This window comes from Orycteropus afer, unplaced genomic scaffold (assembly GCF_000298275.1).
Source record: "Orycteropus afer afer isolate SDZICR_OR568_19922 unplaced genomic scaffold, OryAfe1.0 scaffold00022, whole genome shotgun sequence".
Lineage (NCBI taxonomy): Eukaryota > Metazoa > Chordata > Mammalia > Tubulidentata > Orycteropodidae > Orycteropus > Orycteropus afer.
Window position 1 is genome coordinate 19,066,594 of NW_006921609.1, and position 26,858 is coordinate 19,093,451.

Here is a 26,858-nt window from a genome sequence, read left to right on the forward strand (position 1 = left end):
TGGGTTTGAACCACCAGCCTTCTAGTTAGCAGTCAAATGCCTTAGGCAGTATGCCACCAGCAGTCACTCATGATTGGGAGGTATTCCTATAAGAAGATTATATAAATTTATCCTTTTTAAAGGTTTGTTTTAGTTTTATATTTTAATCATTAACCCATCTGGAAATTATTTTATATGGTGTCAAATAAATACCTACTTTTCATCCTAAACCATTAATCACTTTTTCCAACATTGCCTATTGAATTATTTACCATTTTCTTACTAAGTGACGATGCTACATCCATCATTTATATAGTAATTATATATTTTTGGATCTGATTCTGATTTTTCTTGTCTTTCCATTTGTCAACTACATACAATATTTTATTGACTACTAAAAAATAAACACCTCATCTTTTTTTTTCAAAACTTTCTTAGCCACCTGGCTTTCTTATTTTAGATGAATTAGATAAAAAATATTGATTAGAAATTATAAAAACATGAAAAAAATTGAAATAAGGGGTTTATTTACTGATACACAACTCATAGAATCCAAAAGGGATGATTCTTATTTTGCTATTTCTAAGAAATATTTGGTTAAAATAAAATAAATCAAAAGAGATAAGATACCCAAGTCTATTATTTATATAATTGCACAGGAAGCATTTTTTTTTATTATTATTTTAATTACATAGAGTAATCACATACAAAAGAATTATCCTCGGGAGTTAGCTTGGAATTACAGTCATACCTCATTTTATTTCACTTTGCAGATACTGTGTTTTTGCCAGCTGAAGGTTTTGGGCAGCTCTGCATGGAAAAGTCTATCAGCACTATTTTTCCAACAACATATGCCCACTTCGTGTGTCACATTTTGGTAATTCTCACAATATTTCAAACTTTTAATAATGCTATTGCACACTTAATAGACTGCAAGCAGTGTAACCATAACTTTTATATATACTGGGAAACCAAAAGTTTTGTGTGGTTTGCTAGATTGCAATATTCACTTAATTGTAGTGGTCTGAAAGCAAACTTGCATTATCTCTGAGGTATACCTGCATCTCGGAGCAGATACATGAAACTCATGGAAAGTTTTACTAAAAGCACTATGCTGCAATCACCTCTAATAACAGGCACAATTATTGGCAGAATTAAACAAGGGAAACTGGATAAATATAATCAGACTCACCTTGCAAAAATCAATTGAGTATGGAACTGAAATTTCAAGCCTTTACTAAAGTTATAAGATGTAATTGTAACCAAGGGTAAAATAAAATGTTCACTTAAAATATATCTTCTGTCATATCCTGATTTTTAATATAAAACTTTCATAATCAAAGAGTAGGCTGCAAACAGTTCCCCAAAAGGTCCACTTAGTATACCAGAAAAAATATACTTTGGATTTCCCAGAAAATGCAGCTTCTTAATAAGTGGGTTTTGTTCACTACAAATGATGTATTTCTCTTACTTTCCATTTCAGTAGTAATAAAGATGTTAGAAGGTTTACTAAAGTTAGACTCCAGACTGTTAGAGATATTCCACAAAAATGAAAAGAAAAAAGAATGCTCATCTTACAAAGCTACTCTTATTTTGCAGCCACTAGAGAAATATAACAGCTCCCAAACTTTTAACACCTATTAAGGTTGTGAGACAAACAGATTGGTCAGCCAGCTTACATTTCACACAACAAGACTAAAGTAAATAAGTCATTTTATTTAGTTTTTTTTTTTTTTTAAATCCATTGGAAGTGACAAGACTAGTTGATGAATAGAGATTATTTTGAAGTGTGCTGAAGAAATTGGCCTTGATGCAGCACATATATTTTTTAAAAGACTTTCTTTCTTTTTTGTTGTTAAAATAGAGAAAATTGTGATATTTTCCCATAACCACGTGACACTTTTCCTCTGTTATGAAGATAGGAATTCCAGAGAAGAAAACCATATTGACATGATTCACCGCAAGAAAGGAAACTCAGTTGTTTCCCTGGAAAGTTTACACAGTCTTCACTCTTCCCAATGGAAAATCGTAAACATACACACACACGCACACACACATATATTTATTTATTTATTTTCATTCTTTATTTTGGAAGCTCCGATTCACCAATGTGGCAAAAATCCTGTAGCAAGAAAGATTTCATTATTAGTTTACTGCCCTAGGATGAGATAAACATCTCACTGATTACTTAGGGACTATAGAACCAATTCACCAGTATACCAAAAACTTACCCAACTACATTTCCTCAAGGGTAGAATGAGGAGCTCTGGTAGTGTAGTGCCTAAGGTATTTGACTGCTAGCCAGAAAGCTGGTGGTTCAAACATACCAGCCACTCCTTGGAAGGACGTTTGGGCCATCTACTTCTGTAGTGATACCACCTCAGAAACCCAAGAAGGGGTCTCTATGAGTCGGAGTCTACTCAAAGGCAGTGAGTTTTTTTGTTTTTTTGTTTTTTGATATATACTATGGACCACATCCCATTCTAAGCTAAAGCTTACATATTAACATATCTAGCTTCCATAAAACCTTGTAAGCAACATCATTATCCTCATTTTATAGATGAAGGTAACTTTTCCAAGGTCACAAAGAGAATAAGTTGTGCAAATTTTATAGAAATCCTCTGATGTGATCTGTACCCTCATGTGCAAACATACAAACACACACACACACACAGGCTTTCCTATATCCCTTTCTTCGGGGAAGAGGGACAGTATTCTATGCACTGATTGCAAGAAAGATACGGTAATAAATATTTCTAAAGTTTCTCTCTCAATTCTCTCTATAGTGCCTTAGAAATAACACATATTTTTATTCCATTTATATGGAATATATGAAATACTCAAGGAAAAGTAAGTAGAAACTGGCATTAACATATAAATACAGAAAGTATATTAGTGGTCCACTAGGTCTGCAGGCCAGGAGAGCCAAAATAAGACTTTGCAAATATGCTGCAAAGGACCTCTTTAATGTGTTTGAGGACAAAGATGTCACTTGGAAGACTAAGGTGAGCCTGACCAAAGCCATGACATGTTCAATAGCTTCACAGCATGTGAGAGCTGGACAATGAATAAGGAAGACTACAGAAGAATTGATGTATTTGATCTGTGATGTTGGTGAATACTGAAAATACCATGGACTGCCAAGGGAAAGAAAAAAATCGTTTTGGAAAAGATATAGCTGGATGGAGTGTTCCTTAAGATCAATAATGGCCATCTCTCATACTTTGGTCACATTGTCAGAACGTACCGGTTTCTAGAGAAAGATATCAAGCTAGGTAAATTAGAGGGTCTGTGAAAAAGGGGAAGACTCTCAGGAAGATGAATTGACACCATGGCTGTGACAATGGACTCAAGCACGATAATGATTTTGAGGATTGCACAGGACTGTGCTTCTATTGTACATAGGGTAGCTGATTTGGAACTGACTCAACAGCACCTAACAACAACAATAGGTCTGCAGGTGGGAATATTGTTGCTCACCGAAATACCTCATTTGATTTCTTGACTGCTGCTTGCATGGATGTTAATTGTGGAGTAAAATGAAATCCTTGGCAATTTCAATCTTTTCTCCATTTAACATGGTCTTGCCTATTGATCCAGTTGAGGAGATTTTTGTTTTCTCTATATTGAGGTATAACGCATAGTGAAAACTGTAGTCTTTGATCTTCATCAGTAAGGGCTTCAAGCCCTTTTCATTTTCAGCAAACAAGGTTGTGCCATCTGCATATTGCAGGTTGTATATATATATATATATATATATATATATATATATGAACATGAGTCTGTGGTTTATTTTTTCAGATGATTTATGATCTTGTTTTTCTGATTTATTTCTTTCACAAAGTACATCCCTTCTTATAAGTAATTTATCTTTTAGAAAATTTAAGTCATTTCGTTATCCCCCCTAGGAAGATTTTTTATAGCCATGTTTGACTAATTCAATCATCATTTATTGGAAAGAAAAATTTGAGACAAAGACCTCCCAGAAAATTCATGTTCCTTAGTGGTCTATTATCTTAAAATAGGCTTACATTTCAGACATCTAGATAAATAAGAAGTTACTTTATTATTCTTTTCAGGATTTTCACTCCACCTTCTTCAGTAAATCATTCTAGAATTAAAAAATCTTTAAACTAAACTTACACCTAAAGAAGTTCTGGCTGAAGAAATTTCAAAGACAACACTAGAGAGTTTTAAAAGATTGAAGGACTGGTGGTTGGAAATATAGCATATAATCCAGAGAAATCTCCACGATTTGTATAGACATAGAGGCAAGAAACTAGAATTCCATCTTGAGAGAGTAAGCATATACAGTTGTTTGCAGAATAGGTCCAGAAACAAGAATATCTCCAATTTCCTTTCTATTTCTGTTACTGTTAAGTTTTGTGATATTGGACAAATTTACTTATCCTTTCTATGCCTCAGAGTCCTAATCTATAAAGTGGACATAAAAAGAATACCTTAATCTATGTTATTTGTAAGTATTAAATGGGTAAAAGCAGTTAAAATATTATCTTATATAAATGTAAGCAATGATTATCTTATAGGTAATTGATATTATCAGTCTGGAAAGGGAGACACATGTCTAAAACACATCAAAATTTGCAAACTATACCCACCCTTTCTCACTCCCAAGCACTAGAGTATGCGTTGAGAAGTGTCAAGGATTTTAAACAGAACAGTGACAAGACACTAGACTTTTACAAAAGTCTTCTGAGGGAACTGTGGAAGTATAGAGATCAGAGACAAATCAGGAAATCCATTAGAGTTGTGATAATGACCAGAAAGAAGGTTGTAGCTACATATATTCAATATACCATGTATAGACCAGATAGTGTATAGTATCACACATGCATGCACCCAGCACCATGGAAATAAAAAAAAAAGACAAGATGGACATAAGATGTATTTAAGAAAGCAAAAAAGACAACATTTTCACCAGCCTAGGGAGCTCTGGTAGCATAGTGCCTATGGCATTTGACTGCTAACCAGAAGGCTGGCGGTTCAAACCCACCAGCCACTCCTCGGAAGGAAGGTTGGGCAATCCTACTTCCGTAGTGATACTGCCTCGGAAACCCAAGGAGGGGTCGCTATGAGTCGGGGGTCGACTCGACGGCACATAACAACAACAACAACAACAAGTGTAGGATAACACCCATGGAGGATGAAGGTATCATTGCTCAGGAGGGGATTAAAGATAGAGGAAGTAATGCAGTGCTTGTCTTCTTCATAATCAGTAAACTAGTGAAAAATGAACTCAGAAATATATTTATTAGGAACAAAACAGACTCAATATAAAGGGGTGTTCCTTCTGCCTCTCTAAAGGAGAGATGTACCTCTACCCTACAACTCTCAAAATGTGCCAGTTGTTCTTTTTCTCCAAGATCATATAATATTTAGCACTCATAGTTACCTGTCCCATGTCTCTTATAAATGTGAAAACACTAGCATCAGTAATTTTACTAGTAACAGACTCCTAAGGACATTGCTAAAAAGGATGTTATAGAAACCAAGAAATTCAGTCATAAGACTCTGAGTTAATATTCTCAGCTGCCATTAAAATTCAGGAGACACCATATGATAGAAGATGATATGAGAAATGCATATGCAGCATGCATGCCCAGATACCTTCTATAGCAAACTTAGGTAGAGAAATTATCTTGAAAAAATAAAGTGACTTGTCCTTCATTAGTGGAATGAAAGTCTTTTTTTTAGGATGAGACAAGAATCACAAATAAGACTAGCAAAGATATGGGAGAAATAGATCATTCCAGGGCTTGAAGTTGAGGAAAGGAATCAAGAAACAATGTGACCACAGGTCACACGTCATCCCATAATGCACGAGATCAATTCATATAGTAGTGTAGCAAGATCTGAAATTCCAAGTAAGTCCCAGGGGCACTGGTACCTAGAAATTGTACATGATTCTTGGAGAAAATTGATGTAATGAGGCACTTCAATGGAAGAGCCAACAAGGTTTTATTTTAATGATAGAACTGAATTCTGAAATTAAGCACAGTAGGTAGGAAATGGATCTAGCACAAATGTCAAAAGCTATCATTGGTTTTTGTGTTGGAACACTTTTTTTTTTTGTTATCCTCTAAAGCCTAGACTATTGGCATATGTAGGTCAGTGATGCAAAAAGGAAAAAAAAAAAAAAAAATCCTAAGTGTCATCTATCTGAGGAAATTTTTAAATAAGCTATTGATATTCAAATATTCTTTTAGCACAAATTCCATTAACAAATAGTAATAACAGTGTTGTCATATTTTCCACTGATCACTTTTCATTGTAAAAGAAGCAGAATGTAAAAAAAAAAAAAAAAAAGATACATTTGAAATAAGCATCAGGTAATAAAACAAATAAAAGGACATCAGAATTCTACTCAGTGTCTGACACCAGAGAAAACCTGGATACCCAAAAGTATAGCTTAGGTTGCTAATTCCTGTTCATCACACAATTTGAATAAGCTTTCTTTTGATATGTAGATTGTTTCTCTGGAAATGACTTTTCTCTCCCATTTTCCAACTTTTTACATGAGAAGTGCTACAGCAATTTTGTAACTGATTTTTAACTGATTTCCTATTGAATTCTTTTCTTATCTTAGTTACTGCAATCTTCATATTGAATACAGAATGGCAACTTTTTCTGTCATTTATCACTGTATCAAAAGAGGAAACCAGCACAAAGTTAAAGTTCTGTTCTTTGTTTTTTGTTTTTAATCTAAATAACATCAGCCACACAAAATCTATGTATTCTTTTCCTTTATACTTAGGGAAGAAGAAAAGAAGGACAATGGGGTCTTGTCTCCCAGAGATACCATTCACCTGCATTGTATGATTTAAAGGACATTTAAATGCTTTTGCCCCAAGTCTCCTAAATTTTTCTGTTAAACGTTATCCCTTTCACAAGTAGATGTTGCCTATTACAAGTCCTTAAAGGGGCATCTTCTTTAAATATTATATGCTAAATATAAATAACCCTGGAAAATGTAATATATTGTCTTTTATTTTTCATAATTTTGATTTGTCATGTAAATTACTCGATAAAACTAAATCCTATATAGATACAAAGTGGAACCAATAGGATTATATTCTTGCCCAAATTTGTTTTCTTTGCCCTCCACTCAACTCCATGTGGTCCTTGAGGCACCAATATAAAACTTCAGTGGTTTCTTGAATCAAGTTTGGAAACCAGTAAGTCAGAAAAATAAGCAGGAACAAAGTAACACTATAAGGAGTTTGGTTTCATTTTGTAGTTATGTAAGCATGTAATCATATCATTAATTGATTAATTCAACAATGATCATTATCAAAATAATAATAAATCCAAACGACTTTCAAGGGAGTTCATTGCTATTCATGACTACCCCATGTGTATCTGTGCTCTATAAGGTTTGCAACGGCTATGGTTTTTTGGGAGTTAACTGCCAGGCCTTTCTTTTGAGATACCTCTTAATGGACTTGCACCACAAACCTTTCTGTTAGTAACCAAGCACTTAACCAATTGCAACCCCCAAGGTCTCCCAAAAGTGAATAAATTTCCTTTATGTTTCAGATATTATATCAAGTACCAGGAACACATTGATAATTTAAACACAGTTTCTCCTCTCAGAGAAGTAGTGTGATAATATAAATAATTACAAATAAGCATTCAGAATTAAATATTAGACTTGCACTTAAATCAAGATGAGGGTTCAGGGACCAGATTTACCTTCTTATGTTTAAAAGAAAAGAAAAAAAAGTAAAAATATGAACAAGCTACACAGAAGGAAGGTTGGACAATCTATTTTCATAGTAATACTGCTTCAGAACCAAAGGAGGGGTCGCCATGAGTTGGGCTGACTTGATAGCATATAACAACAATATGAAACAATAGTTTTACAGGCACTGGGTATTAGACAATAAAGAGTGATGTCTGATAGATGGAAATCAAGAAGGTAAGTCCAATGATTACCTAGATTACTGCTTGAAAAGAGTTTTCTGGATGCAAAGTGTGTTTGTGGGAGTAATTTAGGCATATTCTGGGGTGCGGAGATAGTATTTGGAGTACAAAGAGGCCAAGGGAGCTAGAATTTACAGAGCAGAGAACTGGAGAGAAAAAAAAAAAAAAAATTGTGGAAAGAAAAAGCTCTGGAGACCTGCAGAGTCTTGATTTGTATTGATGCATGTGAGGAGGCTACAGCCAGGAAAGGAAATATCTTTAGAGAAAGAAATATTTGACCTTAAACAGCCCATATGATAGGCAGGTTACAAACCAAGTCTCAATAAATGTAAATATTGAAACCACACAGAATATCTCCAACCAAAATGGAATAAAGCTAAAAATCAATAATAAAATGAAAGGTAGAAAATTTTCAGGTAAGTAGAAATTAAAAAAAACAAACAATGGGACAAAAAAGAAATTATAAGACAAAATTATTAGAGACAAATGAAAATGATAACAGAACATATAGATAACACAATATAATCAGACTTATAGGATGCAGCATGGGCAGTGCCTAGAGAAAAATTTATAGCTATGAACACCTTCATTAAAGAGAAGACAGATTTCAACTTAAGAACCTAACTTTACACCTTGGGGGAATAAAAACAGAAAAAGAAAACCAGACGCAAAACTAACAGAAGAGAAATTATAGAAGAAATGAATACCTACTGCCATCAAGTCAATTCTGACTCATAGCAACTATTTTGGTTACCTAGTGCCACTCTGGTAGCATAGTGCCTAAGGCACTTGACTGCTCACCAGAAGGCTGGTGGTTCAAACCCACCAGCCACTCATCGGAAGGAAGGTGGGGCAATCCTACTTCAGTAGTGATACTGCCTCGGAAACCCAAGGAGGGGTCGCTATGAGTCGGGGCCGACTCGACGGCAAACAACAACAACAACAACAGTGCCGCTCTGACAGGAAAATACCAAAAATGGGATGACGTTAACAAACAGTTTATTCTCTTACAGTTTTGGAGGCTAGAAGTCTGAGTTCAGAGAGCCGGGCTCTAAGGGGATGGGTGAAATCCCCTCAACAATGGGCTTCAGCTCTGCCTCTTGCTCCCAGCCCACTGAAGCTGGAGGATTTCTTCACTGAGGCAGCAGCTACTGGCTGCTGAGGCTGACAAACCCACGGTCAACAAGTAAAAAGTCATAGTTTTGATATGACCAAACCACACAGCAGGCCATTGAATCAAGTCCCTTAAGAGTCACAAGATCTGCATGACAACATGGAAGTCTGCTGAACAATGACTCGGCTACATGCAAGATTCAAGCATGACAAAAGCTAGAGACTGCCCTCAGAGTTGCTTCTTATATACTGGAAGCAGCTATTGAACTGCTCAAGCAGATTCCACCATGGAGTAAATTACCAATCTCACCATGGGAAATAACTATATCCAGCTGCCCAGCCACTCAAAACCAGGCCCAGCCATGCTGACACATAACCGTAACTACCATAATTCCACCCCTTGTTCACTTGGCACTTGTACAGATCTCCTTCACTGAATGGCTCCAGTCCCCTAGTTCACCTGAGTGGTAACCTCATCCCCTTGGCCTGGCTGCCCCGTTCCTCTACCTCTTGGGCATGGCAGCTCTGCCCCATCCCACTGGCCCAAATGAACAAGCACCCCCACACTGCAGAATAAAGTTAGTGAATGTCTGACTCTCTGAAACGTACTCCTCTGGAATATCCATAGTTGGCCTGGCTAAAATAGGTTCTCATGGCCTGACAAAATTGTTACATGTCACTTTAACATAGTCACATAACACTCTAACCTTATAACAGGTAAATTTTACTTTTAAATTCTTTGTTTTAAATGTTCTTTTTTAGTGTAAATTTTAATTTATATTTTTTGTGAGAATATATACAGCAACGCAGACACCATTTGAACAAATTCTACATATACAATTTAATGATGTTGCTTACATCCTTCGAGTGGTTTAACAATTCTCATTATCCTTTTACAAATTATTCTACCACCATTAATAAAAACTCCTACCTTTGAGTCTGAGACAGCTCTGCTTCTAGTTTCCTTGGTCTCTCTGCTTCTACCAATTAATAGCTGAGGACAACCCACTCCACTAGGAATCTTCCTACCCAAAAGACACTCAGCTTTCTTGCTCCATGGGCTGGTAAGGCTGTCACTGTCTTTTGCGGGTTCCTCAGCTCTGCTGCTGCTGTCACCCTCTGCCAGGGCCTCAGGTCAAGGACACACTCTACTCTTGTTTCCACATTTTAGGTATCTGACAGAGCAGCCCCCCACTCTCTCAGCACAATATTCTGTTTTGGTTACCTAGTGCTGTTCTAACAGGAATGTAGCACAGATTGGATAGCTTTAATAGACAAAAATGTATTCTCTTACACTTTTGGAGGCTAGAAGTCCAAGTTTAAAGCTCTAGGGGCTAGGTGAAGCCCCTCAACTTTGGCTTCAGCTTTTTCTCTTGCTCTCATCCCACTGAAGCTGGAGGCTTTCTTCACTCAGGTAGCTGCTGCCTGCTGAGGCTGACAAACCCAAGGTCAACAAGTAAAAAGTCAGAGTCATGATATTACCAAACCACACACTAAGCCATTGATTCAAATCCATTAAGAGTCCCAAGATCAGCAGAAAACATGGCAGGCTGCTGAACAACAATTCAGCTACATGCAAGATTCAAGTATGCCAAAAGCTAAAAACTTTCCTCAAAATTGTTTCTTATATGTTGGATGCAGACCACGTCCCTAAAGCTGCTACTCAGCTGCTCTAGTAGATTCCACCATGGAATTGATGACCAATCTCACCATGGGGAATAATTACATCCAGCTGCCCAGCCACTCAAAATCAGGCCCAGCCAAGTTGATACATAACCTTGACTACCACAACAACCCCATAGGAAATAGTAGAACTATCCTATGGCATTTTCAAGGCTGTAAATCTTCACAGAAGTAGATGGCCACATCTTTCTGCTATAGAGCAGCTGAACAGAGAATAGAAAACAAATTGAGTAAAGATATCCAAAAGCTGGTTTATTGAAAACAAACAAACAAACAAAAAACAAACTCACTGCCCCAAGTGGCATCCAACTCATAGAGACCCCTTCTTGGTTTTCCGAGGCAGTATCACTACTGAAGATGGGAGATTGCCCCATCTTCCTTCTGAGGAATGGCTGGTGGGTTTGAACTGCCAGCTTTCTAGTTAGCAGTAAAATGCCTTAGGCACTAGCTTAAAGATCAGTAAAATTGCCAAGCCTCTAACGATAAAATAAATTTTAAAAAGTTGAAATAAAGATTACTTTTTCAGATACACAAAATTTAAAGAACTCATCACTAGCATGTCTGTACTGAACAGAATGGCAAAGGACATCCTACAGCCAGAAAGAAAATGAGATAGATGAAAATTTATGCAATAAGAATCTATGCAAAGGATTGAAAACACTGAAAATTAACTGAGAAATATATAAGTGAATGAAAAAAATATGAAAGAATTTTCTTATTTTTTAACACTTTAAAAGATGATTGACTAAAGAAAAAAAAACAATGTATTGATTTTATATTACATATAGAGAAAAAAACAGAGAAGTTAATAAAAACAGAGTAATCAAAAGAGTATGGTAATAATCTAAAGACGGACCAATAGATTAATACACTAAAATAGAGTGTTCAGAAGTAGTCCTCCACATTCATGATCAATTGCTTTTTTGGCAAAGGTGCAAAGTCAATTCAGTGAACAAATGATGATATTTTAAAAACTGTTATAATTATTGAATATGCACATTTGAAAATATGAACTTCAATCCAAACCTAGTGGTATAAACAAAAATTAATTTAAATCGATCATTCAAAAAAGGAAAAACCTAAAATTATAAAACTTCTATAAGAAATATTATGATTAAAAATGTGTGATCTTTTGTTAGGTAAAGTGATTTTACCCATAATACCAAAATGACTACATTTTGAAATAATTAGTTGGATTTCAACAAAATTTAACACTTCTGCTCTTCAAAAGATACTATGAAGAGAATGGAATAGAAGGTTGCAGACCAGGAGAAAATATTTTCAAATCACATATTTAATAAGGAACTGTATCTAAATCATAAAAAAGAACAAACAAATGAAAAAAAAAAGGCAAAATGTTTTAATGGACACTTCATCAATGAAGATATATGTAATGAAGTGGAGTATTAAAAGACCCAACATACGTAATTGGTACAAAAAAAAAAAAAAAATGTTGCTGCCAAGTGGATTCCAACTCCTAGTGACCCTATAGGGCAGAGTAAAATTGCCCCATAGTTTCCAAGGCTGTGAATCTTTATGGAAGGATACTGCCACACCTTTCTCCCATGGAGCAGCTGCTGGGTTCCAGCTGCTGACCTTTCAGTTAGCAGCCAAGTGTTTAACCCCTGTGAAACCAGAGTTCCTTCTAGTTGTTAGATGATAATACAAGTTAAAATTTCCATGAGCTACATCTGTATACTTATTTAAATATTTTAAATAAAGACTAACTGAACCAGAGGTTTGTAAGACAGCTGATGGGAATGTAAAATGGTACAATCCTTTTGAAAAGAATTTGTCAATTTTTAAAAAAAGTTGAAGATATATCTACCATATTATTCAGTCATTCAACTCTTAGATATTCATCCAAGAGAAATGAAAACATATCCAAACAAACATTCATGTATGAGTTTTCAGAACAGCTTTATTTGTAATAATCAAAATTTGGAAACAACACAACTGTCCAGGATCAGGTGAATGGCTAAATAAACTGTGATATTTCCACACAATAGAATGCTTCAAAACATAAAGGAGGAATATACTATTGATTAATACAACAATACAAATTAATATAAAAATAATTATTACAAGTGAAGGAAGCCACAAAATTAAATACATATTATATGATTTTGGGCCAGCGGTAGAATTCTCGCCTTCCACACCAGAGAACTGCAGTGATTTCCAGCCAGTGTACCTCATGTGCAACCACCATCCATCTGTCAGTGAAGGCAGACAACTTGCTGTGATTGATTCTTGATTGGTTTCAGCAGACCTTTCAAGTTAATGGACTAGCAAGAAAGTCCTGGCATCTACTTCTAAAACTCAGACAGTTTAAACAGTATGGATCACAATTGTCTGAACCCCAACTTATAATGAGGATGATAAAGGGCCAGAGAGCATTGTAGTCTGTTGTACCATGAATCATGGTCTGTTCAAGCAGTTGAACAATGACAGAAACATAAGATTCCATTAATGTGAAAGTCTTGAAAATGAAAATATAAAGCAAATCAATGATTGTCTGGGGGAAGAGGAAGGTGAAAAAGGGGGATCATAATGGGGCAGAGGAAACTTCTGGGGTGTGATGATGACATGGGTGTATGTATATGATAAAATTTATCAAATTGTGTATTTTAAATATGTGTGTTTTATCATGTCTATTATATGTCAATAAAACTGTTAAAAATTAACACCAAATATACCAAAATAATAAATGTAAAATTAAAGAAGATCATTTAATCATCGTGTGGTGCACAGAGTTGGAAAAACTTTCAAATGGCCATCCAAGCACTAATGGCAGATCAGCAACACTGGAAGAAGGAAGCATCAGGAACTGTTGCCACTAAGAACATCTGCCTTCTGTGTCATGAGACAAGAAGAGCTAGTTGGTGCCTGGCTGTCATTACTGAGTGGTTTAAAATAAGAGTCTGTGGAAAAATCATGATCAGAAAGAGAGAGAAAATGAAACAGAATTTCAAATTCGCAATGGAATCCAGAACTTTTGGAGCCATTGAAACTGAATAAACACCCAAAACTATTGCCCTAAGATAATCTTTAAACTTAAACTTCAGAACTCAACTTTTCCCTGTAATCTACTTTAAACCAAATGAAAGTTTAGCCTAATTAATAAAATATGTCTACCTTAAACATTGTACCCTTTCAAAAAGATTTATCTGTATGGAAAAAAAAAAAAAAAATGACAGCATCTCAAAAGAGTAATTGAGAAGCTTAGGGGGCAGTAACTTTGCATCAATGGTGGTGGAATAATTTCTAAACGGATAGTGAGAATTGTTCCATCACTTGAGGAATGTAAGCAATATCACTACATTGTATATGTAGAATTTGTTCAAATGGTGTCTCTGTTGCTGTGTATATTTTCACAAAAATATAAATTAAAATTTACACTAAAAAAAGAACATTTAAACAAAGAATTTAAAAGGAAAGCTTACCTATTATGAGGTTAGAGTATTATGTGACTATATCAAGGTGACATGTAACCAGTTTTGTCAGGCCATGAGAACCTATTTTAGCCAGGCCAACTATGGCTATTCCAGTCTAAGAACACAATATATGCTCATATAGTAGTGGCCACAATTGAATTGAAAGAGCAAAGCTTGCCTAAATATGGGAAAGAAAAAGCAGTGATCAAAAATGCAAGTGCTATCCTGCCCATCATGTTTCTCTGACATTGTGAACCCTGATTTCTAGGACACAGAATTGCCAATGAAGGCAAAAATACAATCTCAGTTGATTTGAAGAAATATAACTAACTCACTAGAAAAGAACGGATGTGCATGGGGTGTTCAGACACACACATTCTACTGGCAAAAACTATTTCACCCCACCATTACCTTTGTGTTTGTACTATTTTTAGATCAGCTCCCTTGTGAAAATGGAAAGGTTAAAAAAGGTTGGGGGAGGGTGGTTGGAAATCCTTGAACCTAGCTCAAGCTTTATAAAACAGGATATCAGGGTACCAGGGATACCAAAATAGTCCAGACATCTGTTGTACAGAAATTCAGCATAGAAGCTCCTGACTGGTATTTGTCTGTCTTCTGGGGATAGAGAATCTAGCAAATATTACCTTAAGCAAAGATTATACAGATCAAAGATCACAAGTTAGGAAAAAAAAAACTATTACTTCTCCCAAATATTCATTTACTTATATATAAATTATGTATATGTTCCATTACCCTAATATATCATTATAAAAAAGATAAAAAGTTGTAAATGAAAAATCACAAAATAAAAATATATATAAATGTAAGTTAAAATATTTTCTCCTCATGAAAGTCTCCTATGGCAAATATGCCTCACTTTGGATCACATTGCTCTGGAATAGTTTGTGCCAAAGTAAGATCATCTAAGCTGATCAGATTCACCTGTATTTCTCATTTTTAAAATGCAATTTCAAATGAATATTTTATCCCAGCCTTTAAAACAGAAGGCACTTCTAATTAACATCATTATTGTTAATAAATAAATAAATAGGAGTTGTGTGCAAGGTGGAAAAGTCATTATTCAAGTTTCCAAATCAGCTTTAATTCTCTTTTTGCAAAATATGATTGCCAAAGGGTAAGAAAAAAGAAAAAAAAAGCTTTCTGGAAACATATAAGATGTTATGAGAATATATCTTCTTAGGGAAAATTAACTGGCTCCAAAAATGTCAATGTTGGATTACTTTAAGATGGGTAGAGGAAGGTGGGCCTTAAGAAATGTGAAGCCTATATAAAGTACATGATGGCAGTTATCAAAGTCAGAATGAGTTTCACAGTTACAGCCCACAAATCCTTGTACATGCACAAACACCCATTGCTAACTCTTTAGAAGAGCAAATATTTGCAAGAAAGGCTTATGCAAACTAGAAACTAATTACCAATGTTTGCTTCTATCCAATTTTGGAAGTTAAAATTCAAGCTCAGCCAAGAAAGTATCTTCTAAAATAAGCTGGATTATCAATATTTATAAGGAGCTCTGGTAGCATAGTGGCTAAAGCACTTGACTGCTAACCAAAAGGCTGGCGGTTCAAACCCACCAGCCACTCCTCGGAAGGAAGGTTGGGCAATCCTATTTCCGTAGTGATACTGCCTCGGAAACCCAAGGAGGGGTCACTATGAGTCGGGGCCGACTCGATGGCACATAACAACAATAACATAAGTCACTAATCATTAGAGATGATATTACCTACTTAAACTGTGATCCTCCTAACTTTCTTTTCACTTTAATTTGCACAAAATATGTATTCTTCATGAAACATTCTAGAAAAACAGCCACAATTGTCTCTGATTCTACAAGCATCCATAATTCTAATAAATCCTCATGTACTTAAGTGTTTGCCATATGCTAAGAACATGAAATATGACTTATATTTAGTCTTTATCACTATATTTCCATCAATTGTAACTATAATAATTATCACTTATTAATACTTTTGTAATATGTAATCCCTAAAGAGCTCTGGTGATATAGTGATTAAAGCATTTGTCTGCTAACCAAAAGGTTGGTGGTTTGAGCCCACCAGCTGCTTTATGGAAGAGTAATGAGGTGATCTTCTTCCACAAGCATTTACAGCTTTGGAAACCCAATAGAAGTCACTGTGAGTCAGAATCCACTCGATGGCAGTAAGTTTTATTTTTGGTAACGTGGAATCCCAAATCTATTTTTAGTACTTGTTCATAGCAGTACAGTTGGGGATGACTTTCATGCTTTCTGGGGAAATGAAGTGTACAAAAGAATTAAGAAAAGGGAAAAGTAGAGGAAACACGAAGTACATAATTATTCATTTGCTTTATTAAGTAGTGTCCTGGGTTGCATTTGAGGAGGAGAAATAAAATTTACCTATTGCCATCATTATGCCTAGTGTTATCAAGCTAGTTCAACTTTTCTAATTTAATTTTCAAAAAAAGCTTGTAAAGTTCTGTTATGGTTTTATAGATAATGAGACTAAGACTGAGACAGATTATAAAATATGAGGGTGTGGGATTGACTGTCCAAACGCAAAGATGGTATCCATGATAGTGTTCAAAATTTCATCTTGATATTTCAACCTGTCCCTGACCATTTACCAACACAGAGACAAATAAATTACAGGCTTTAACTCATTTTCTTATATCTTGTTTTCATTCTATCAATTTTTGTTTTAATCCTAAAATTATTTTAATATTCCCTCTGCCTTCAAAAGACTTACTGGAAACTGTTAGGGAATCTAAGGAAATATAAGAATGCTGTAAACCAAAAATAAAATCTGAGGAATGTATTTCAAGCTCCAAGAAAAACAAGACTGCATTCTGCAGCAAAGTTTGCTCAACATTAGAAGAAGAAGCTATTTAAAAAGCCTAATGCAGACCACAGTAGAAAAGATGCCCATTGCCAAGTCCTTCACGGCTCACCATAAATGTGAACAGTAAAGTGCTATCCATTTTAAAATCAATCAAGGTGATGCAACGCTTAAAATGCAATTGATTTTGGCTAATTTGCAAGTAGAAAGCTTTAGAACTTGAATAATTTCTTTTCCACTTTAGCTGGTCCAACAGCCTATTCAGTGACTTGCCTAATTATTGGTTTTGTTTATTTATTTATATGCTTCAGATAACTCCTGAGTGAGATAACTTTTGATTTATTCCAAACGCCCTTGGGTAGATGAAAGAGACCACAGATCAAAATTAAAAAAAATATATATATATATCCACTAGTCAGGGTGATCCAAAGAAAGAAAAGCTTCAAATACAAGAACTACAGTTTTCAAAGTGAGCACTTGGAAATTTAAAAAGTGGAACAATTAAAGAGACTCCATTTCAGTCTCCTATTAGTGAGTAGGTTGAAAAACAAGAAGAAATGGGAAGAAAATCACTGCAAAGCCCATTAGGAGCAGATTAGAATGATGTAAAGTTACTCTTTCTGTCTACCTTCTCTGGTCAAGAGCCTAAAGAGGTAGCCACTATACTGAAGAATAAGCATAACTTCTCAGTGTTCTTTTAAATACCTTCCATAATCTTTTAAGGAGCTCTGGTAGCATAGTGCCTAAGGCACTTGACTGCTAACCAGAAGGCTGGTGGTTCAAACCCACCAGTCACTCCTCGGAAAGAAGGTTGGGCAATCTACTTCCATTGCGATACCACCTCGAAACCCAAGGAGGGGTCACTATGAGTCGGGGCCAACTCTGCGGCACATAACAACAACAACAACATAATCTTTTAAATATGATTTTATAAACACAACACCATATTTGATTGATATAAGGTGTCTGCATTTCTAACCTTTGGGATTCCTGTGATACATTTCCCCAAAATTATTCCTACAAGAGGAGAGGCAGAGATGTTCTACAACCTGACAAAAATAATCACCCAGAATAAAAATTCTCAAAAAGCCAGCCAAAGTGCACTGCATCCTACAAGTGGCTTATCCGTGTATGCAGATGAGAGAAGTGTACAAATACAAAAAATCATGTGCACACTGATAAATGTAAACATTTGTGGGTCTGAATATTCGTATCAGTTAGGAAACTTAGAACCCAGTTAAACTTTTTCAGTGGAAAAATTGGTTCAAATATCTGTTGTCTTCAGAATTGCTTAATTCATCAGATTTTTTCCCCAAAATTGTATATTATGCAAAGTAATTGCTCTACTTTTCTTTGACAAAATTACTAGTATATCTGAATACAGAAGATTTAATATGTGCTTGTGATAATGGAGTTTGCACCTTATTTTTTCAATTTATGAGGTGATACTGAATATTCACATAATTATTAAAAGATGTTTTATGGAATAATATCTAGTGCTATTATAGCTAAAGCCCAAGCAGGATTTAAAATATATTTTTTTTTCTTATACAAATTTAAAAATCTGGTGAGTTGTTCATAATTTCCATGCTTAAACAGTCTGTCAAACTGAAATAGCAACACAATGCAACACATTTTGTGACTCAATTCTTGATTGCAGACAGCTGAGATTCAATAGCTAAGGGGGGAATTAAGGACACCATCCAGACGTCTATAATAATTCCCCTACTTTTGCTTTTTATTTTTGGTTTATTTATTTATTTATTTTTGGTTTCTTTGCTTTTTTCCCCCTAACTTGAATGCCGCTGCATTAGTGTGTCTGCCTATTTCTCGTCTCTACAATTAAAAAGGGCAGCAGCACTGATAACGCATCTTGATCATAAAAGATTTACCCATTCACTGAAAGGCTAACGAACATACTAGTAGAGTTATTTATCTAGAAACTTTGCTTATATAAATTCTCAGGACCCCGGTTCTGACACTTAGGAAAGACCCACTTATACTATTACAATTGATCATTATAATCTGAAAATTATCCTGGAGACGTGGAGCACCAGCCACATTTGGGGGCATGCAGAGAATACCAGAACCAATGGAGTGTTCTCCAAAAACTGGATATATCAGTTTCACATTGTTTAAACACACACACACACGTTTCCATACATGTATTCATATGTAATACTTTGAGATGAATCAAGCAATTGTACCTTAATACAGATGACCCAGAGTCACTGAGTGTTGAAAAAAGTGTGCTTGGCTGCTAACTGAAAGGTTGGAGGTTCAAATCCATCCAGAGTTGCCTCAGAAGAAAGGTCTGATGACCTACTTCTCAGAAATCAGTTATCAAAGACCCTGTGGAAAACAGTTCTACTCTGCAACACATGGGGATCACCGGGAGTTGGAATTGACTCAACAGCATCTAGTTACTGAACATAGATGGTCCATTTCCACAGCATTAGGCTATGTTTTCAGGAAGTAAGTAGCCAACTGAATGTCATAGAGTGCAACATAGATGGTTCATAGTAGACCAAATACTTAAAGTAAACTAAAGAGTTACTGGATTACAGTAAAACAGCTCCTCTCATCCAAATACACATACACAATGAAAATGACCACAAGACTACTAACTAATGAAGGCCTACTGCCAGCATTCCACTGTTTATTCACTGCAATCATCCTTTTACCCTTCATTATGCTCAATCAGTTTTCATGCTGGTCAACACTTCCCAATGCTGATTTGTCAGTCTTATCTGGCATTTGATAGGTTTTTTAGCATTCCAGTCAAGAGTTTTTTTTTTTTTTTTTACTTTGTTCATCTAGATTTCAATGTCAAGGGCAATCTCCTGCCCAGAGTAGCCCTGATTATCCCATTTCAAACCTTTGCCTCTGGGAGGAAACACAAATAATAATGGTATTTCATGTTATTTTCAGGTTCTATCACAAATAAATTCTGAGGGCTCTTTGAGAATTTTCCCAGTTCTTCTTACAGCATGTCTTCCTTCACTGTGTCCCACATCCTTGTTCTGCTCACTAAATGTTCACAAGATATTATTCAGTAGAATAAGAATCCTCTATCTACAAGTTGAGTCCTATTGTCTAATTGTGTAGGGCAGTACAACAGTGTGCAGTCATGGTCTCTTATCAGCAGGAGCTGCACTGATTGATTCCTGTGCAAAACTCACAGAATCATTAAGGACTGATTGACCTTTCAAGCAATCACCTCACGACATTTTGTCATTTCTCAACTGATCCAATCCTTCTTAACTATAGGTCTGGACTATGACTTATTTGCCAGTTTGTCATAATGTCATGGCTTATGTGTTGTGATACTAGAAGCTATGCCACTGATATTTCAAATACCAGCAGAGTCACCTATAGTGGACAGGTTTCCATGGAGTTTCCAGACTAGAAAGAAAGGGTGGCAACAAATTCCCAAAAATTAGCCAATGGAAAATTTCTGGACCAAACAGAACATTGTCTGAGTAGCTTTCTTCAGACAGTGAATTAAGCAGGATGTTTGATGAAGTAGAGGGCTAGCATTGGCGAGGGATTTGCTCAGTGAGATAAACTGACATAGTAATCAAAACGATGGACTTCAACATGTGGGTGATTATGAGAATGATCTAGAACCTAGCAGCAATCATTCTTTTGTACTTATGTTCATAATGATTTGGTACTGAAGACAGCTAACAAGAACAAATACTTGTATTAGATTTTACATCATCATCAGCCTCAGTTAATCTGATACTGCCAAAGAATTAGGAGCCTATCCCCAGTAGTGGATAGAGCTTGGCAGTACTTCAGTGGTCCACCTGTTGGGGTATGGGTAGAACGATTTCCTAGACACTATAAGCATTCAATAAAACGGGCTCAGGTATAGCCAGAATTGTGAGGCTGGCACAGGACCAGGTAGTGTTTCATTCTGTTGTATATAGGGTCTTTATGATTCGGAGTCAACTCGACGGCACATAACAACAACAGCAATATAAGCATGCAATTGGAATAAAACTTGGTGGATCTTATCCCTATCCCTCCTGGTCAGTAGATGAGATCATCTATCAACCCCAAAAGGAAAAACCACTATGGATATTACTATGTCTCAGAATTCCAAAAAAGTTGACCTATCAATGTCAAATATTCATCCTATGGAAAAGATACAACTCTACTACCATTGGCAGATTACCTCAAAACACCGTACTTCCAAATCTTTGTTATTACTTGCTGCTGAGTTGGCCCCTAACTCATGGCAACCCCATGCATGCACAGTGGAATTAACACTGCTTGGTCCTATGCCATCCCTGTGATCAGTTGTGGATCAGACTGCCGTGATTCAAAGGTTTTTCACTGATTGAATTTTGACAGTGAATCCCTAGGCCTTTCTTCTTAATCCACCATAGTCTGCAAACTCCCCCGAAACCTGTTCATCATGCAAGCCTCTACTGAAAGAAAAGTGTTGGACTATGTCCATGAGGTGAATTTGCTGGCAATTAGACCTCAGAATTCAGGTACTAAACCACCCCAGCCTCCTGGGTAGCACAAATGGTTAATTTGCTCAGCTGAAAGATGAGAGGTTTGAGTCCATCCATAGGTGCCTTCAAAGAAAGGCCTACTGATCTACTTCCAAAACATCAGCCAATGAATAGTGTATGAAGCACAGGTCTATTCTAACACACATGAGATCACGATAAGTAAGAATCTACTTGAGAGCAACTGGTTTTCCAAACCTTATTTTATTACACGGTCAGTTTGCTAATATCTATCCCAGGCCTCCACATAGTCAAGGCCAAATGGGTCATACATTCTTTATTTGAAGGTCAGAAATACAGCAGTAAACAATCACAGCATGGCCCTGCCCTTTGGAGCTATATGTTTATGTTGTAGACAGACACTGAAAGAAAAGAAAAGAAAATGAGATGAGACAAAAATTAAACTTAACTCAATTAAAGTGAAGTAAAATACAAGGTCATGCCTTGATGAGTGTTATAAAGAAATACAAAACTGGGTAAGGAAAGAGACCATAGGCACACTATTTAAGTTATAATCCCTGGGGATGTGACATTTAAATCCAGGCTTGATTGAAATGAGGAGTCAGGCATGAAAATATCTGAAAGAGTATTCAAGGAAAAGAGGTCAGCAATAACAAAGTTCCAGAGGTACTTGGACCACATTGGAACAGGTTGATTATAAGTTACTCTTATTTTTTGACTATTTAGACCATGTGTCACTTAGAATCCAATCAATTAGTTCAATCAAATTTGGTAGGGGAAAAAAATTAAATAGATTATCCCTTTGTCTTTATTTCCAGTGTGAAACTCTGAATAGTTTTTCATTATATCTTGTCAGAACCATTCCAGGAGTTCATTACTGGACTCCAAAACCTCCAGCCTCTCCTCAATCCAGTCCATTGTATTGCTTCCAAAATTATAAAAACAAAGATCTTAGCAAATTATTCCCCTCTACCTCAAGAACAGGAGCTCTGGTAGCATAGTGGCTAAAGCACTTGACTGCTAACCAGAAGGCTGGCGGTTCAAACCCATCAGCCACTCCTCGGAAGGAAGGTTGGGCAATCCTACTTCCGTAGTGATACTGCCTCGGAAACCCAAGGAGGGGTCGCTATGAGTCGGGGCTGACTTGACGGCACATAACAACAACAACAACAACCTCAAGAACACAATGTGACTTCTATGTTCTGGCTTAAGGTCTTCACAATTTTTTGCAGGTTAACAGTGATATCCATTTTACGGTGTCAGTTTGCCTAATCTTTGACAATATTTCCAAGAATCTTCTTCCCTGTGTGAATCTGAGTTATAGTTAGTCACACAAGGGATATCTGATTAAGATTTGGAAGGCAAAGATGAAGATGCAGCTATTAATCTCTAATGGTCATCGTAGTTGAATATGTGGAGAGACAAATACACATGTGCTGTGGAGGTGATCTCTCTCCTCCACATCTAGCTTATCTTTCAAATTACCTGTCTTGCTGATGGGACCTTACTACTATAATGATACACAGAGGCAATGGATTTCTTCACCAATTCTCCTCCATGGTCCCATTCCAGTAGATTGAAATTCCTGCCTTCCCAAATACCTCTGCAAGTTCCTACTTATCCATTCATATCAGTGTTTCAGGTGTTGTGGGCAATGATTTTTCTCTGATACAATTACTCTGCTTTTAAGTCTTTACCTCCTAAGTGTCACCTATGATTGCATAAAGTTTTATTTCTATAATAAATTACTTACTCCACAACATTCATAGTGACTCTACTTCCTTTATTGAATCCTGATTTATACAGTTATGAGAGCTCTCACACACCAATTTTATCTGCCATTTTCCCAACTGTTTCTTAGTCTCTTCGTTTTCTTACTTCAATTTCTTTTCTTTGACCAAAATACCTTACTTCTTTCCTGAAGCCTGAAAAATTGCTGAGGAAAACTTGCCTGTATTTTAAGATTCATAAGGCTTAAATTCATATTCTCTAACATTCCTACATTGAATTAGTTTTAATTGTGGTCAATCTCTTTCTCTCTCCGAAATTTCAAGACATTTTTACATACACCACTCCTAAAGCATGTATTATTCAACTGTGAGTGAGGAAGGATTCACTTTATTAACTTTTTTTTTTGCCCTTCTGAAAGTAGTTGTAAAAATTAGAAGACATGGAGGGAAGGCAATTTCAAGACCATTTGACTAGTGTGTGAATACATTCTGTCTTGCTACCACATATGCATCTCTCTAAAATCAATTCAGGAAACAATGGAAGTTCATATGTGTTTTCCTAGGAAAGGGAAAACAGAATAAGCCATTATTATAACTTTCACCAGGAAAGGGAAAAACCCTCAGCTCAGTTGCTACAATGGTAGAAGCTCTTTCAGCTCTACTTTAAGAAAAGTAAAAATGATTACCTGCACGCAAGGTATCTTTCACCAGAAAGGCTTGCCTCCAGGTTTCAATGTACTCCATCTCATGGAAGGTTTCTCTTTCTCTTGTGAACCCTAAATGGCCACCCACTGCCTCAGAACTCAGCTTGCTCTGCATCATCTCAGTGCCCACAAGCCAGAATTCCTCATTTATTGCACTAGTCAGTGTTTTTTGTTTTTTTTCTTTTCTTTTTTTTTTTAATTTTTGTATTCTCTGAGTTGCACTCCAGCCACACTGAGCTGCTTGCCTCTACTGTTCCTGTTATATTCCAAGATGCCAATTAATATTGTGGTTAATTATCAAAAGTTACTAAGTTACATAGGTTTTGAATCTCTGCTCAACTCTCTTTTTCAATAAACTCTGTTAATTTCAGAGTGCAATTTTGTAGAAAAAAAAAAAAAGATTATTCAAGAGCATATATTGAGTTATGACAGAAATACCTGTTCCTGCAATTATCTCTGCACATGCCTCCCTAGTACATATTTATGTGAATATTTTTAAATGAATTAATGCTTTTCAGAAAGAAGGTTGGGCAATCTACTTCCATAGTGATACTGCCTCAGAAACTCTGGTCACGTAGTACCTAAGACAATTAACTTGTAACCAGAAGGCTGATGGTTCAAACCCACCAGCCACTCCTCAGAAGGAAGATTGGGCAATGTACTTCCATAGTGACTGCCTCGGAAACCCAAGGAGGGGTTGCTATGAGTCGGCCCTGACTCAACAACAGTGAGGTGTTTTGTTTTGTTTTGTTTTGTTTGTGTGTGTGTATGTAAGATTCTGGAAAAAGTGTTGAGTGAAATATAGAAAGTTTAGACATTAACTGAGCTTATAATTTGTAAGAAACACAAAACACAATTGTGTATTTATATTGGAAGTTCAATATTCTACAGGAAACTTCTTTGAAGAGAACTACCCTGATCTAATATTCAGAAAGAATGTTCTGAAGAAAATGGTGATTGCAATAAGATCTATCTTCAATTATTTTTCATTGATCAAAATGCCTTACACTTTTTTTTTTTTTTCTGAAGGCTGATAAATTGCAGGTGAAGCCTTACCTGTATTTCAAGATTCAAGAGGTTCAGATTCATATCCTCTAAGGAGGTATCCAGAAGAAAAAGGCAATGCTAAAAGACAGGACAAACAATATTTGTAAGAATGGTGACAGTGGAGAAGAACAGTTAGGGACTCAAAAGCAATCATTTGAAGCACTGTGTTTGAGGAGAGTATTAAAAGGGATGAGATGAGAAGTCTTAGAGTTGTAGACAGAGAAAAGATCATGGACATGGACAGTCTTCAGAAGGAAGATTAGGCAATCTACTTTCATAGAAATATCACCTCAGAAACCCAAGGAGGAGTCGTTATGAGTGAAATTGACTCAACAGCAGTGAATTGGTTTATTTATTTAATTTTTTGTTTGGATAGTTAGAACTTTATTCTGGCGGCAATGAGGAATCACTGTGTGGTTTTGAGTATGTATTGTTCTAGTCAGATTTGTGTTTTTTGAAAAAGATCATTCTCACTGGTTCAAAACACTGTGTTCCTTGAGATAGGAAGCTACTGCAGCAAGTAAAACAATAAAAATAGCAGTCTGATCAAGAGCAGTAGAAATGGCAATAAATAAAATAGTGCCCAGCCTTTAGATAGGAGAATCAATAAGCCTTGGCTATTAATTTATTGTTAAGAGGTACAGAGTTAATTAAGGCTGTATGTAGGGTCATCAATGACCTTTAGGTATTTTTGCCTGAACAATCGGAATTATGAAGTAATTTGATGAAATGAGGAACAGTGGAAAAAAGGAATAAATAGAAGATGAAAGAGAAAAGATGAATTCAAATTATACACATTCTCTATAAAAGTTCTAAAGGAGATTTGGCCTGGAGGTATACATTTGTGGATAACTAGTATATTGATAGCACTTGACTCTTTAGAATAGGAAAAAAGTGTTGAGTGAAAAAATGCCCAAAGAGAGTGTGTAGAATGAGAAAAGAAGAAATCCTTAATGGAGAAACCAGTTATTAGGGTGAAAGAGATCAGTCCCTGAAGAAGGATATCATACTTGGTGAAGAGGGTGGGTGAAGAAGGGGAAGACCTTCAATGAGATGGATTGACTCAGTGGCTGCAACAATGGTCTCAAGCTCAACAATAACCGTGATAATGGTGTAAGACCAAGAAGGGTTTGGTTATGTTGCACATAGGGTCACTATGTGTTGAAGCTGATTCTATGCCAACTAACAACAACTACATGGTGAAAGGATCCTACAGAGAGAGGAAGGGGTAGGGAAAATTAGGTGGGTATAGCACCATGAAAGCTAAGTGAGGCTGTGTTTTAAAAGGATAAATTGGTCAATCTGGTCAAACAGAATTATGAATTTTCAAAATCCATTTGATTCTGTTTCATTACCAAAGAGTGAATTTGTCATCTTAATGAGATCAGTTACAGAGGAGAGTTATAGGTAGAGGCCACATTATAATAGCTATAAGGATTGAGTGCAATGTCAAAAATTGCAACAGGAAAATTCAGGAGAGGAGACTTGTGTGTTAAAGGAGAGGAAAGTTGATTTTATGTACTTTGTAAGTTTGTGAAAAGAAGGAGGTAGGTAAAATAATAGTGCAAGGAGAATATGGAATTTAGGGACCATTCTTAAGATATAATTATGTGTATCTGTGTATGTATGTGTAATTAGTTATCTTGCTTTCTTAAGTCAATTTTTAGTATAGTCATATTGGGATTTTATTTCTCTTCTCCCAAATTGCCATTGACTTCTAATTAAATAACAGATCTCAACAGTCCCTGAAACCATTAATATTTTCCCTGCTCCATTGCAGGATTTTTTCAATGGGTACTGCTTCCATGGCTATATCCTAGGTTGTAACTGCCCCTTTATTGTTCTCATTCTTATTAACCAAAAAAAAAAAAAAACCTCATTGCCCTTGAATGGATTCCAA